This window comes from Lepisma saccharinum, chromosome 5 (assembly GCF_977018435.1).
Source record: "Lepisma saccharinum chromosome 5, izLepSacc3.1, whole genome shotgun sequence".
Classification (NCBI taxonomy): domain Eukaryota; kingdom Metazoa; phylum Arthropoda; class Insecta; order Zygentoma; family Lepismatidae; genus Lepisma; species Lepisma saccharinum.
In genome coordinates, this window is record NC_139233.1 from 83,699,268 (window position 1) to 83,716,465 (window position 17,198).

The window sequence follows — 17,198 nt, forward strand, 5'->3', positions numbered from 1 at the left end:
AACGACAGAAATATATAATATAAGTTGTTCATGTTCAAAGGATTATGTAGGACAAACAACGAGGAAAATGGCAATAAGATGGCACGAACATGATTTGGACATTACAAATTTAAACCCAAGAACAGGTTTGTCAGCTCACGTCATCGACGATAAGAATATGATTAAAAAGAGGAGGATTTTAAAAACAGTAATGGGAAACATAGATTTGAATGTCTTGGAAGCTTCATTAATTGCAGAAGAACACTGGAATAAATAAAATAATGAAAATGGTAACATAGAACTGCTCTGAGTGTATTTGTTTCCATTGTTGATTGGTTTATCTTATATTGTCTTGTCTGCGTTTCTCAGTTCCTATTGTTGTTTTATAACTCAGCCAAAATGCTTTTCGTTTTCCATCATGTATGTACATTTAGTTATTTTGAGTTGGTTTTTCTACAGTACTAAAAAAAAGGGTAATTTACATATGCTTAGTAGGAAACTTGTAAATATTGGAGGTTTGCTACGCGGACCCGATAGTTCGATTTTCGGCCACAATGATAAAGCACCACCCTTATATATGAAGCGTGTTAGGGTCGCTGAGCTCAGTTGACTGCGGGATGCCAACTGCGAAGGACCTGGTTCCTGGGGTGCAAGTCCCAGATGAACTTCCCCAACCAGTCCCCCCAAGGTCTGGTTCCCGGTTTCAAATCCTGGGTGAATTCCCCCAGCCAGATCTTCCCGTCCGTTCTCAACTATGGGCGCTCCAACTAACCTCCCCCTTTTCCTTCCCCGGAAAATTAATCAGAATATATATTTAGGAAATATTTATATATACTGCACTGCTAATAACTCAAATCAGTATCTACATGTGTATTTCAGACATAAATTATCAGAATACATTTGAGAAATAATTATATATACTGCACTGCAAATAACTCAAATCACTATCAACACATCTATTTCTCTTAAAAAATATAATAATTGTAAATGTATGCTTAAAAATATACTAATTTAGGATCGTGGGGTAAACTTTGGCCTCTAGAATTAAGTAATTGAACTTTAATAAAAAAAACAACAATTATTTTTTATGCTATAAAAATAGTAAAATTTGGATATTTTGGATATTTTCCCCTTGTAAAATTAGCTGAAATTGGAGCAAAATAAATAAATACAAAATAAATGTTTTCAAACATACCTTTCTATCTACTTTCTTCACTCTTTCATGACCTTTTTCTCCATTTTTTTAACATTCATTTAACCGCCTCTAACTTAGATAGTTCAAAATTAAGAAAACAAATATTTTCTTCAATGAAAAACCACTTAAAACAGTAACGTGCCCAGGATTTTCTAAGGGGGAGGGGTCAGGTACATTTCTTTTTTGGTAGTCACTCCTCATTTCACCATCTTTCCTGCCTTTCATGTTATTTTTTTTAGAAATGTTGGGCCAAAGAAGGGGGTTATGACCATCACCAACCCCCCCCCCTCCCCTTTAGGCACACCACTGCCCTACCACAAGGCCAGTTAAGATGAAAACTAAGAATGTACTTTAACAAGATATTTTGAAACAAGGTTTTGTACTTCTTTTTTTTGATTAATTTCCAAGAACCACTGCATTCATGAACAGAGGTTGCAGTCAGGCACGTATTTAGAAATATGTTGGGGGGGGGGGGGGCGAATCAAGTGTCTCAGGAATAATAATAATAATGTTTAAATTAAAATAATTATATTAAATCAAATTAATACTAATTACAATACATAAATTAATATATTATTATTACACAGCTTACCTGTAGTTAAGATCGGAATAATTTACATAAAAACAAGTGCCCTGGCAATGAAAATAATGTCAAATAAATGAATAATAGAATATTTATCGAATAACAAAAATGATGTAGTTGGAGAAAAGAAAGTTTCTGATTAAAATTTTATGCATATTATTTTAAGTAGTAGTGTACATAAATCATCTTTGTAATGTCATTCAAAGCCATACAATCCCAATATAATTCTTGCCGTCTAAAAAGTTCAAAGGAAATTAATAACCATCGATTATGCAACAAATGCTAATATTTTCATTACTTAATTTTAGTACTTGGTAAGTCTTTTGGGGAATCTGGACCCCTCCCTAAATAAGTCCTTCCTGTCCTTCAAAGCCGTATGATCCCAATATAATCCTTGTCTTCCAATAAGTTCATAGGAAATTATACAACAAATGCTAAACGAGTATATTTTCATTATTTAATTTTCATACTTAACAAGTTTTTCAGGTGGGGAGTTTGGACCCCCTAAATACGTCCTTTCCGTTCTTCAAAGCTGTATGATCCCAATATAATCCTTGTCTTCCAATAAGTTCAGAGGAAATTATACAACAAATGCTAAACTAGTATATTTTCATTATTTAATTTTCGTACCTAATAAGTCTTTCGGTTGGGTGGTTCGGACCCCCAAAATACATCCTTCGTGTCCTTCAGAGCAGTATGATCCCAATATAATCCTTGTCTTACAATAAGTTCACAGGAAATTATATAACAACGGTGAAACAAATACAAATGCTTTTTGAACACATGTTTAAAGTCTACGATATTCTGAATTCAACAGCCAAAACACATTTTAAGCGATTTTTATATCCCACGTATCCTCCTTTTTCCATGTAGAATTTGATTGAGGTGTTCATACTTTGAAAATTGCATGCAGTATACTCTTAGTGGGCTGGTCTGTCTATTACGCTATATGCAGCCACACACACTGAAGTATGGTTCCTTGTTCTAACTTTTGCATGAATATCAATATCCTCACCCATCTAAAGTTTTAACTGAAGTAATTGAAATAAATGTATGTGCTACACCTACACCTTACCAATTCAGGGCCTCCAAATGAAACTTTTCTGAACCCCATTATCCCCCACCAACTGAAAATTCGTGAAGCATTGTATACTACCGTGCGTTCATTTCGATCTGCAGCCGAGAGATCGGGAGAAGCGTGGCGGGCGGTGCTGACGGAGATGCCGACATTTGCGGCCTGTAATGCCCGCTTATTTTTATGGACATATGCAGACATTTATATAAATATTGCAAAACGATCACTAACCTGTGTTATAACACGCAAAAGTTCTTCTGTAATTCATCCAAGTTCTGCTCTTATATACACAAAAAAATACACTTTAGAAACGATGTTAAGAGCCACAGATAATAAAACATTTTAATCATAGTTTTGACCAGTAACGTCCTGCTTAAGTTTATATCCTTGAAAGAGTTTTGTGCCGATGGGGGTCGTTTGGAGGTTTTGAATGTGCAACACTGTATCAAGATTACGCTGTAGAAGAAACCGTTAAAAGTCAATAGTGTTCGTGAGCTTCCTTGCAATCCGAAATCTCCGAGCTCGAGTTTTTTGTTCCTTCACGACTAGATGAAGACAGAGTTGTAAATATAGTGGCGAGCAATGTAAACCAAGAGCGTGTTAATTTCGTACTGTGCGCAAGAGTGTTATTCTTGGTTACTTGCAGTTACTTGTTTGTGTTATTGTAGTGTGTATGTGTGACGTGTCTGTGAGACGATTGGAATGCCAGCCGCAAGATTCACGTTAGAACAAAGATTTTTTTATGTATGACACGTACCTACGTGAAAACAAACTTGTGTCGAGACGTGTATAGGTAATTTGTACAGAAATTCCCATGCGTTTCAACTCCACACAGAGATACGGTTAGACATCTTGTCCTTAAATTACGAGTAACTGTATCGTTAAATTTTAAAACACCTAAGCAAAAACGACGGATTCTAACCGAAGCAAAACTCGATGATATTGGTGCAGCGTTAGAACGTTCTCCAAACAAACCTCTACGCCGTGTTTCACACGAGGTGGGTCAAAATCATCGGCACATACAGTCACTAAGCTACTAAAATTAAAACCATACTCTTATAACACAGGTTAGTGCTCGTTTTGCAATATTTATATAAATGTCTGCATATGTCCATAAAAATAAGCGGGCATTTCAGGCCGCAAATGTCGGCATCTCCGTCAGTGCCGCCCGCCACGCTTCTCCCGATCTCTCGGCTGCAGATCGAAATGGACGCACGGTATTATGACCAGTACGGTCAATTATACTGGCTTGTAGACTAAATGAGAAATTATACAAATTTGCTCAATTATCATAAATTATATCTTCTCTTTTTTTGGTAGAATCACACACAAAGATAACAGCGGGCAAATTGTCCATCATTTTTCGTTCTTCTTTTCCTCTTCTGTTATTTTAGGGAATGGAATAGAATCATACATGTGCTGGAGCCGAGGTGTCCTTAGCTTATTTGTATTTTTTGTTTCAATTCTTAAAAACAGAATAACTCAACATGGTGATGGGCGATTTGCCTACTGTTATCCTTGTTTTTGACTGTACCACCCTATTAAGACAGTTACAGCTATCATGAGGGACATTATTCATGATTCATTATTAAGCCTCCGTAAAACTGAGTGACAACTTTTTATAAAAAAATCATTTATTTTCATTACCAGTGCAATAATGTTTGGAAAAGTACTAGGTAATCTATCCACACTATTCCCCCGAAAACATAGAGGCATTCACACCTTTTTTCTGGCATTCTTTCAGTTGATTACAAGCCTCTGAAGCGACTGGTCCCCCTTTGGCGGCACTCGGTACCGCACGTGGGAACGTTTTCTACCTTAAATCATAGCATGCCAGCCATGAATTTGTCAGCAATAAGAAGAATAAAACGAAGGTACGTTGTTCGGAATTCAAATTATTTGTATGCAGAAAAAATTGCAGTATGCATACAAAATGTCAGAGTTGTCAACATAACGACATTGAAAAGTGACAACATCTGGTTCCTTTTTTATGTATCAGTATGTCCCTTTTATTTACGTATATCTCGTAAAAGTAGGAGAAACATATTGAGATTTGAACATTTTAAAAATATTTTACAAGTTTCTTCGAGTTGTGTTTCATACATTTGATTGCTTTTTCTGCGAGTCAGTAAGATTTTTCACTGATAATTTTGCAAATAGTTCCATTCAAATTCCATATAAGTTGCACGATTTCAATTCGTTCTGAAAAATACGTAAAATTTTTCTGAATGGTGAGTTCATTCTTTAGTTCCTTCATTATATGGCAAAGTTGTCATTATTTTTAGGATAATATTTTGGTGCATTTGCTTCAAGAGTATAAGCTTGTAATTCTATAACACACTTTAATTCATTTTTTAAAATTATTTCCCCTAATAGCTAATAAAAATGTTAAAAATGGACATGTTTGTGTTTATATATGGGTCATTCCACGTCAAATCAGGCAGGAGTTGACCCTCATAGTCACAGATTTTGATGATATTTGGTACACAGCTTTGCTTTGCTCCAAAACCAACACCTGTGAAAGGATTTTGCTATCATGGTCACAAAATTTGTGACTTCACCCCCAACACTAAACCACACACTACATTTCAAAGAGGACCATCCCGATAGCGCAGTGGTAGGGTCGTCGCCTTGTAATCCAGTGGGTCCCAGGTTTGATACCCGGTGGAGGCACATAGTGGTTCGGATCCCACTTTAAACTGTAGGTCCAGTCCCCATTAGCTTTACTGTGCATAAAGTGGACTTAAAAAAACATTTAGAAATCCTAGACATAAAACACGGAGCAAGGAAACTTTCAACGCTGCAACTCTCAGACTCTCTCTCATACAACGTTTATTACTCTCTAGGCTACCGAAACAATTCATCCCAGACTCTCACTCATACAACATTCATTATTCTCTAGGCTACCGAAACAATTCATCATCATCTGAAACCAAGTATGTATGTTCATATTCATCTTTTATCACCAACAAAGAAAAAATTGTACATAAGTAATGCATTGTGAAAATAATCTGTTTACCTTGGCACTGTCATGGCTTGATTACATTTATATTTTGTTTATTTTATTTTATCTTGTTTTGTGTGGTTTTTCTTAACACTAGTGTACTGTTTTACTGTTGTTTGTTTCCGGTTTAAAATGTCTTCTGCTGTACTGAAAGGTTTAATAATTAAAAATAAGTAAATAAATGAAAGGTATATTTGCAAATTGTACCCAAGTGATGATCAAACAATCTTGTGAGTTTCAATCACGGATCTCCAAAAATGTAGTTCACACAGAATTTTGGAAATAACAAGAAATGTGCAAAAAAGTCAAAATAGATATAAACTACATGAACGTGAACCCACGTACAGCACCAACAAACTTTCACATGTAGTGGTCATTAACTCTAGAACACAAAACCTTCATAAATTTTACGAAACAACACGAACGATGTAGTTGTCCAGAGTAAACCGTGGACATCCCCTGCCCTAGTACCTTCCTAAAATGAGGTCTGTAATGGTCGGATTGACCATTACTGGTTTGTGGTACTGTATTAATTAATTGCTGGCCAGCTACAAGGTGTAGGGTTAATTAATATGTTCCACCTGTGTACGTTTATATGTTATGGCTTGTAAGAATATGTGCTTGTGTTTTAATGGATATTGGATTCCCCTGTTTCTTTAGCTTCCCAGGTGGGGGAAGACCGTTACTGTGGTAAATTCCAGTGATACGGGGTAAATGTCCACCCTGACTATAAAAAGGCCAGTTGGGCTTAACAAAGAAAACAGGTTTCTTCCCATCTTTATGACGACGAGGAACGTTTCCTAGAGGTTAGTCCACTTATGGTGGCTAGACTGATATGAGAATGTAGCATTTGGTGTAAGCCAACCACTGTTGCTGTCCCAAAGTCTCCTTTAGAAGAGTTTTCATTATGTAGATATTTCCATATAGGCCTATAGAAAATTAATGCCCAAAATGTTGCAGTTCAAGACGGCGTAAGGAAACGTAAAGAATAGAACGGAATATTATTAAGTCGAGGGTAGGCCCGCACAGATAATTTTGCTAACTCTGCGGTAAACGTGTAAGCCATAAACTTATTGATTTCAAGATATGATGATTTGGTCAATGCACAAACGGAAACGCTATGTAAAAATGCACATAAACAACGTATAATAAACCCATGTAATCCTACAAGAAATGTTCTGATATAAGTGTTAACTCCAAGAACTACAGTACTGCCTATTTAAAACCAGATATTTATTCACTTTCTGTACTTGTTAAAGAACCTAGTGACGAAAAATATAAATGTTATGTGAAACCTGCCTTTCGTAGTTCCGGCATTATTATAAATCTGCTCTCGAGACACCCAGGGAGAGGTCAGGAAGGAGAAAGATTGAAAGGGTTAAAGAAGGGAATTAATCAAGAGGGCCGGATAGAAACCAGGAAGCGGGGGCCACTTTTACAAGTCGGACAGTTGTTTACACTGTTCATGTAGTACATCTGTATGGTTGAGTGCGTCATAATTTTTACAAGGGTTTTGTGAAAACATAAGTATCTCTTGTGGAATGTGAAATCATGGCATATAAAGATGTATTTGTTTTTAAGTCCACTAAGCACATAACAGCTAATTGGGACTGGACCTAATCACCATGTGCCTCCACCGGATTTGGGTCAGATAAAGATGAAGAACGACAAAATGCTTTGATCTGAAAAATACTAGAAGAATCATACTCATAATCATACTGATGATGATGTGACAAGAAGTACTGAAGAAAGTGATGGTCAACCTGATTGTGATGAAACTGACGTTGATCCCGATTATGAAGAAGAATTGGACACCAAGTCAGATTGTGATTTGCTAATTCCTCCAGAAGAAGAAAAAACAGGGAATAAAAAAAGATAGCATCAAGTAAAATTGTGAGCAGTTGACATTCCTCTCGTTGCACATCTATACTTCGCTGTAAAGCTCAATGCAACACCGCCTGTCAGCATTCCACCCATTGCTGATGCACATATTGTTGTCCAGACTGATGACAATTACAGAGATGCAATAAATATAATTCAAGAAAGGATAGTTTATGCTAAAAAATAACCATTCTTGGAAGATATATCCCAAGCCTAAAAAACATAGCGTGTTGCAAATTGTAAATTTTGAAACTGCAAACTTCAAGCTTCTACTGATTTCTATTTGTAAAATTGATTTTGGATTATTATCAAAAGACATATATACTAAGTATCAAACAAGTAAAAACTTTCCTGTTTTTCTTACATAAATCAAAATCCCTATTTTTTCTTTCAGGTAACGGTTCTGATTGTTTTATGATTTTTTAAAAAAAAATTCTCCTAGCAGGAAGACTAATTATCATAAAATTTTGGCAATCATTGTCACACGAAATTTGAACCTTCCTTAAAGTAATGAGCACTCTTTGCATTTCGAAAAAAGTTATTGATGTGGAAAAATAAACAACTTAACAATTACCAACGCAAGCATTAGCGCTTCCTATGGACAATGTATTTTCTGTTAGCAAGTGACTGAAGTATCGGAGACTAGTGGTAATGAAAGTAGAAGTGTTCGCTATAAAACCAAAGGAACTTGGGCCTTTTTAAATTTTTTTCAGACCCAGAAGAAAATATTTTTTTTCTAAATAATGGCCACTAAAAACTATCAAAATACATGTCTTTAAAAGGATAAGAAAATAAACTAATAGCACCAAAGATAAAATTATAAAATATTAATAATTAAGTAGATTTTTTTAAAAAAATATAAAAATGAGTCTTACAACCTATTAGGGTTTTGTGTTTACACAAAACAAACAAGGTTTTGTATTCTAGGGTTAAGATTGCATCTAAAGCTCTGTTTCACACTGTGAGCCCTCAAAATAACTTTTAACCCAACTTTTCCGTTAGATAATACACTAAAAGCAAAAGTATGTAATAGAAAAAGTATCTTGTCCATTTACAGGTGCTAATTGAATGCTAAGAGCTCTAAACCTGACCTAATGTAATGGAAACTACACAATAGCTCACCACATGGTAAACGGGCTGATTCCAAAAATCCCTTCGCACACGTGACCTAGGTGGCAGCAGCAGTCTGTAACCAAGATGACAGTAAACAAATGGTGGGTGGCAAGAAAAGAATCAGATAAGAGTATAAGGAAGGGAAAACCAATTTTAATGTAAACACGCAGTCACGAAAACCCTAAAGTATGTATTAGCAGACACAAATAGAAATTGATCCATGTAAAAAATACCTGTGTACCATGATGAAATCGTAATTTAAACATTAGAACGTGGGCCTAAGATTTCAATTACTTGTTGAAAGGGTAACAGTTCGATCTCGGCCGAACGCATTTCCTCATTTTTACAGAAGAAACTACTTACGGAAATGAGTTTCTGTAACATTTTGAAAGTTCGTGGAGGTATTTTCTTTTATCTTGGAATCTATTTCAGCAGGAACTCATGTATTTTTCAAGAAAAATATCTCTCAGACACACAATTGCAGTTGTTTTTATTTGCTTCCTCTACGTGAACCGGATGTTGCGAAATGTTTGATGACGTAACCCCCTGTCAGTGTTTCCAACCACGCTGCTGTTTTGCAAGAAGATGAGGTGTCCAGGATGCGTCGTGAAGTTGTTGCCGGGTATGGAAGATCCAGTCGATTTTTTAATTCAACATGGAATCGTGAAGAAAAAATGGAATGTCCAAAATATGGCAGTGCATGTAAGCTACACATTCGACCAAATGGGAAGTGGATATATGCCTGTACGAGGAGAGTCCAGGGACGTGGTAAATTAAGGTACAAACCTAACCTAACCCGTGCATGGAACTTTTTTTTTAACTATGTTAACCTAACCATGTTAGCATAATGTAACTAACGTAACCAAACCTAACCCATGCATGGAACGCAAGGAACTATGTTAACGTAACTAATGTAACCTAACCAAACCCATGCATGGATTGAGAGGTATTAGTATAATTTCAAACCCAGGGAAAAAATACAAAATCAGTAACACAAAAGTAGGTATTTTACGGTTAAGAAGGTTGGAAACAGTGAATACCCACTGATGATCCACAACGCAACTCAAGCTGTGCCCGCCATATTGTGTGTTACAAAAGCAAAAAAAGGAAGAACAATAATTACTCTTAATGTGAAAAATTGAAATTATTTTCGTGACAAAAGCAAAATCCCACCTTAAACAATCTTTCACAATGCAGAATAGGTAAGTACGAATGTTAAAAATGACGAAATAAACGAGTGAGATGTGTTCGGCCGAGATCGAACAAGTAATGTTGAAAATAATGGTAGTACACCAGGGCTTATGGCCAAGGTCTTATTATACAATTCTGATTTCCTCATGGTTCACTGGTACACGAATTGTGTGTATATGAATCAAATTCTATTTACTTCTACACAGGTATGCTGATCAGAATTTGTGAATAGTTACTGCATTTTTTGAACATATTAATTTTTTTTCTTGTTATATGCTCATGTAAGTAGGTTATGTGGCCAGGTTTAGTGCTCTTAGCATCATAATTACTATCCTACGTGTTTATGGTGTTACTATTTATGAGTTTTAAGTAGGTTAGGATTGTTATGTTTGAACTGCCTTGGTATTTTAGCACTTTTACCTCATCTCCTACAGAAATGTGAAAAGGACAGTTCATGCAGTGGTGACTTAAAAGTATTGTAATGGTTCCGTATATCGGAGACACATTTCTTCAATTTTACTACGAAAAGTATTTATGAAAACTCGTTTCAGCAGAGTACGAAATGCTGCGGAAACTGAAAACTTCACCTTAGAATGCTGCAGAACAAGAAATAATCACTTTTCATTTAATGAACTTGCCTTTTGTGTGAAGTGACATTATGCCATTGTCTCCATTATGTACCTGCAGATGGCACGAGCAAAAACAAGAAAATGATGGTAAGTTAATCTCTCAATTTTTACTATGTTAACCTAGCCTAACCTAAACTAACCTGGACTGGAAAGTATAATTTCAAAACCCCAATAATTGATGGAACATAGCCATTTTCTTGCATAATAGAGTTGGAAACACAGATATTCGAAAACAAAAGAAGTGTTATCATTCGCAAAGCAAGCGATATCGCACTGTGACGTGTGTTCGGTAGCACTTAGAAAAATGGCTTATTTTAGTAGAAAAAGTGTTTTCGTCTAAAAAGAATAATGGCGCCTTGAACTATGTTCCACAACACACAATTGATTACCATTTGCATCTCCGAACAACACCTCTAACTTGTAAATTTCGTCATTTTTTACATTCATACTTACTGATTGTGCATTGCGGAACATTGTGTAGTGTGTCATTTTGCTTTACTCACGAAAATAATGTCCATAGCAGTAATTATTGCTAGTCCTTTTTTCCCTTCTCTTTCGCTTCCGTAACACACAATATGGCATGCGCCAGGTTGACTAGTGTCGTGGATCAGTGGGTTCACAGTGTTTCAGTCGTTAACCAAAACATGCCCACACACCATTCACACATAGCCCCGAAAACCATTCACGGTAAGGTTAGGTTAGGCAAGCATAGTTAAAATTTCGGGTCACAAATGTATATTTCGTTCCACCATGTTCTGGCGAAAGAAGGGCATGTTTGGAAACACTGACAGGAGATTACGTCATCAAACATGTGGAATATCCAGTTCTCAAGTAGAGGAAGGAAAGAAAAACAACAGCCATTGTGCGTCGGAAATATACTTTTCGTGAAGAACACATGAATTCCCGCTCAAGCATATTGAACGACGAAAGAAAATACCTCCAGGCAGTGCCGGATCTACAACCCGCAAAACCCCACTGTGAAGGGGGGGGGGGAGGAGGACAAGTAAGCCTTTAGGGAGGCCCTCAGCCATTGACATAGTAGAGGGTTCGTATATGCGCATATAAAAATAAACGTAGTTACTCAGAGGTACAGAAACAAATACAATATCACAGGTAAAGTTATAGCTCCCAGTGCATGCCATGAAGACACATTTAGGATATGTGAGGGCAGGGCCCCACATATTTCTTTCGATGATGGACATCTTGGAGGTGATGTGATCAGCACCACACTCCTGCCACATTTACACCCCCCTCCCAACGGGTACCATTTGATTTGATGCTAGGTGGACCCTGGATCAGCTTTTTGCGGGGAAAAGCCGGAAAAATTCCGACCTTAGATCAAATCAGGCTACAATTTCATGAGAAAATAGTGTCATATATGTATATCACATCACCACCTGTGCCGAAACCGGGAGAGAGGGGATTGGGCCCATCCAGTTCTCATTTGACCGCCTAATAAGGGGCCCAATGCATATCTTCCAACATATTACATAACTTTTGCACACAGAAACTTCACACACAACAGGTGGGAAATTACGCAGGATTCTGCTCTGAAATGGGCAGAATCAATAATGTGGGACTACCACTCAGTTTGAGTGTCTTTCTCAGGCCCGTAGCCAGGAATTCTTTATAGGGGGGACGAAGTCAATCCTAGAGGGGGCAAATTTTTAATATACAGGGTGAACAGAAACTATAGGGACAAACTTCAGAGGTGATTCCTGACAGGTAAAGGAACAAAAAAGTTCATATGAACATGTCCGGAAATGGACGGTGAGTCTGCAATACAGCAATTAGTGCTGGTAGACATTACATGACATGACTTTCATCCATGTTACAACAGGTGTTCAAAGTGGCTTCCATGGGATGCAATGCAAGTGTCCACACGTCGCATCATGGATTGCCTCACTCGTTCAACTGTTGCAACCCAAATAGCGTCACAAGCCACAGGGACATGCTGTTCAAGGGTCTGCATATCAGGAAGTGGATTAGCATACACAACACTTTTCAGATGCCCCCACAAGTAAAAATCAAATTTGTTTAAGTCCGGTGATCGAGCGGGCCATGCCACAGGGCCTTCTCGTCCGATACATCTTCTGGAGAGGATGCTGTTGAGGTGTTGACCAACAATAATGCGAAAGTGGGCTTGCGCTCCATCATACATCAGCCACATTACCTGTCATATTGCCAAAGGCACATTCTGAAGCAAAAGAGGCAGTGTGTTCTGCAGGACTTCCAGATATGTCTGTTCATTAAGGCGTTGTGGAAGAACAAATGGTCCAAGTAGGTGGTCACCAATAATCTCTGCCCAAACATTGATGCTGAACCGTTGCTGATGAGACGATGAAGATTGTGTATGTTGACGATGCCATGATCTACCAAAAGTCGCTTCATCGGTGAAGAGGACTGGCGACAGACATCCCAATATGGTGGAGGCTTGTTGCAAAAACCAGCGACAAAACCGTACCCTTGGAAAAAAATCCGCTGGTGATAATCCCTGCACATGATAGGGATAGTAGTGGTTTTCATGCAGGATACACAACACCGTCGCTTGTCTTACACCATGTTGGCGGGCCACTTGCCTGGAGCTTGTACTGGGGTTGTTCACAATATCGTGTAGCACTTGTTCCTCCAGAACATAACGCAGCTGTTCTCCATGTTCGTCATGCCAAATCAACAAAGTCCACAACCTGACCATCTCAGAATTTTCTGAAACTCTACTATTTGGTAGTCCTCATGAAGATATGAAATCCTGAGAAATTGTAGCTTCCTGAGTGGCTCGAAAATACAAAAAATTGTCGATTTTTAGTCTGCACCAGAGATTTTCATTGATAATTGCTCTTACCCTAATTGACGTAGAGAGCTGGTTGTAGTCTTGTTTGAAAGGACATGAAATAAGCTTTCCAACGGTGTATCACATCACTATATTTAGAATAAAATCTTTTGAAGGTCATCCACTTCGACCTTTGGACCTTGAACTTTTGAAGATGCATATCTGTGATTTCCTTGGAACTGAAATATATTGTTAACACAAGGTTACACTATAACATAACTGGATTTGAATTATGGGATAATTAAATAAAAACAATTTAATTAGTAAGTGTATTTTTTGAGCTGGTCATTTCTAGTGGTAGTTTGCAACACTGTTGTTATTTACATTTAAGAATAATATGATTATCTACAGTAGTGAAAATGGACAAGAATGTTTGTTTCCTGAGAAATAACTTACATGCACCATAGTTCAAAGGTTGTTCTTCAGTATTCATTCATTCAGTCTTAGCATGGCAAGCTGGCTTTTGTCTGTTGTTAAAGTGTACATTCTTCTTGTAGCAGTGGAAGGGTCCACTTTTGTTAGAACATTGCACGTTGGGACCAACAAATGTCCAGTTGGACCAAAAGGGGGCATAAAAATGATCCTGATGGTCCATAAGGTTGAAGAAATTTAATTTGTAAATCACTGGTGTCTTCAGACATTTTCTGAACACACACTAGCCACCAGTTGTTATTATATACACAAGTAAAATATCCAGTAATATCTGTAAATTCTAAGGCATTTGAACATATTATGAAAGGATGTTCTATAAATTCATCACATCACACGCAGAATAACGTTTCATATGTATGACATCTTTTGTAAAAGAAGTACTGCATGAACCTTTTGGATTCCTGGAATGGAATTAACTTTAGCAAATCGGTCACACAACATAGATAAATCATCCTCATGGTAGGCAACATTGATGAAGTTTTTGCGACTTTTGTAGTGTGCTGCTGCTCCATCAGAAAATTAAAATAACTTGACCGGTTGTCAGAACCAAATTTATCCTTCAAAAATGTAATAAGTACTTTCTGGAGTAAATGAACTAATGATTTATCATGCTATCTGAAATGGCAACCAAATTTTCAGTTGACTGTCGAAGTACTGGGATTTCCATAATAAATAGTGAATGGATGTATTGTTGTTGCTTGACCATTATTCCAGTAAAAAACTTGCGAGGCATCTTGCAACACACAGGAGTAATTTTCTGCAAAATCACAAAGTACAATGTAATGCCTATCAAGAAGTGTTTCTTGCTTGAGAAATTAAGCTTGTTGGCATGAAAGAATTTCCGATCAGGTGCGTATTTTTTCGACTAGAATTTCTATGAATTCTGCAGGCTTCATTGATGTTTCAAGTGTTGATCTGTCTGTGGATATCCACTGTTTGTTCCTGCTTTGGTGTTAATTTCCAGGTGATACTTACTAATTTCAAAATATGGACTGTCAAGGTTTCCACGGATCTCAAAATCTTCAAAGCTTGCTAATCTGGATGATGCCATGATGCTGGTGATCAAGTTATCTTACTCAAAAAAAGTAAGTGAATGAAAGTAATAATTATTTTCCCACAATTGACGCATGCGTCATTTCAGATCCAAGAAATATAATATAAGCTTAGTTCAGCGCTCTCCTGTAAAATAAATACTTCTCCTATATGAAGAAATTAGAATGTAGAAATGCTCATTAATGTCATCGCAGAGCAAGCTGTCCTTTTTCCCACAATTGACGCATGGGCAGCATGCACCGCATGCTTTCACGAGATGCCTCTGGGTGGCTCAATAAATCCTAACTGTCTCTCAACCATTTCCATCTGCTTGACCTTATGCAAAGACCATCTCGGCTTCTTTCTGGTATGAATAACGGACCATGGTGCTTCCACGTAGTTCCAACCACACAATCTGATGTCGTTCTTCAGTGCCATCTACCTTAGAAATATGGGTTTCCGGACATATGTTGATATGAACTTTTTTGTTCCTTTACCTGTCAGGAAACACCTCCTGAAGTTTGTCGCTATAGTTTCTGTTCACCCTGTATTGTGTCGCATTGGCAGATATAGCAGGGTACACACAGGCACTTACTCCTCTCCCAAAAGAGATAAGTAACAGAAACTACAAAAAAAAAAAAAAAAAAAAACTTCGAACAACATTAAATAGCAATATTTCGATAATGACCTTTCCAGATTGCCAAAGAATATAAAGTTTAACATAAATAGGCTAATAGGGACTGTATCTACTTGATATGTACAGATCGATAATGTGTATGATTAATATGTACAAAAGGTTTTGGGCCTCTCTGCAGAACTCGTTAAGGGAGTCCTTTATAAATCATGCTTCATAATGATTCCCTCTTAGTTTCCAGTATGCAAGATTTTTACGCACAAAGGAATCTAATGAGAATCCAACACCATTGTGTTGTGTTATGCAAGAAAAATCAAACTAATTAAATAATAATGGTTACATATTATCTAGGCTTTAATGACTTGTGTAAAAATTTATAATACATTTCTTTGTATTTGCTAAAACATTAAAACATGGGGCCCTTAGTCCCCCACAGACTCTTTATTTCCTTCAAAGGGGAGACTCTTGCATTACTAAAGACAATGTTTGCCTAATGGTTGCATTAACCATTTTGCAAAATATTGTGTGAATTGTATTATATTATAGTTGAAATAGCCTACATGTTTTGACACCTGACAAACAAATAGGAATCCCTTGATTGATCAATGACTTCTTGGCTCTTATGGGCAATGCTTTTCTTATGGGAAATACGAGAGCGCTGTTGTCAAATTTCTGGATTTACAAATTTAGCTTAAGTAAAATCGGTACCTGCAGTTTTGCAGGAAATTTTGTAGAGAATACGATGGTGAACACAAAAAACTGGTAACTTGCTTACATAATTTTAGATAAATTAAAAACGCAAATTTTCTGTGAAAACACAATTTTTACATTGTTTTCACTCCTGACGTTGAAACATGCCGTAAAATTGAAGCTTTCATTATGAAAAAAATTGACACTGTTTTTTAATTGTCATAGGTGACAGTGGTACTCAGAATTTATCAATACTTTAAAGCATATTTGCATTAAAAAATATTCAAATAAAGTATGTGGAAATTTTTTATATTCGTGCAGTAGAAAATGTCGTCGCTGGCCATTTTTTGTTCTGTAATTCCAAGTAAAAACTTCCAGCGACAAAGTTGTGGAGAAAATAATGAAATTATTTTTTATAACCACTCAAAGGTTTCCAGAAATATTACTTCCATGCATTTGGAGTTTCTTTTTAACCCGAACCTCGCGCGAAGTAAGGAGACGTTGTCTGGCCATCTTGAGCTGACTCACCGCAGCATTCCGGCTAATCACCACCAAGTTTTCCAGTTGTTATTTTATTTCCATTCAGTAAAAATATGAACTTCATGCAGTTTGTTATAATAGAATTGAAATTACTTAAATTTAATAATTGACAATTATTTCCAATGCTGCTGTTGTGAGCAACATTAGTGCTGTCGCAAATACACGTTTTTGTTTACATTACTGTCGACATTAATACTGAAATGAAAATCACGCAAATACACGTTGTTTTTGTTTACATTACTGTCGACATTAATACTGAAATGAAGATCACCTTTCAGTTTCCAACGTACACATAAATGCATAGACACCATATTAACCTTTGAAAGGCTTTCCAACACGTGACAAAATATGGGGTTTCAAGATAGAAATATGACATGCCTTGCTTGAGTC

The 17,198-nt window shown here is 36.8% G+C and overlaps 1 protein-coding gene across 8 annotated transcripts in view; it reads right to left on the reverse strand.

The window, feature by feature from the left end:
- LOC145987914 (uncharacterized) overlaps positions 1-17,198 on the reverse strand; it is a 187,698-nt gene that overhangs the window by 166,603 nt on the left and 3,897 nt on the right. For 2 of the 8 annotated variants that reach the window (XM_083122724.1, XM_083122725.1), the window contains exon 2: positions 8,840-8,903. The exons of the other annotated variants lie outside the window; for them this stretch is intronic. The gene's annotated coding sequence lies outside the window, so the exon portion shown is untranslated. The remainder of the gene's footprint in view (positions 1-8,839; positions 8,904-17,198) is intronic. 8 annotated transcript variants of the gene reach the window in all.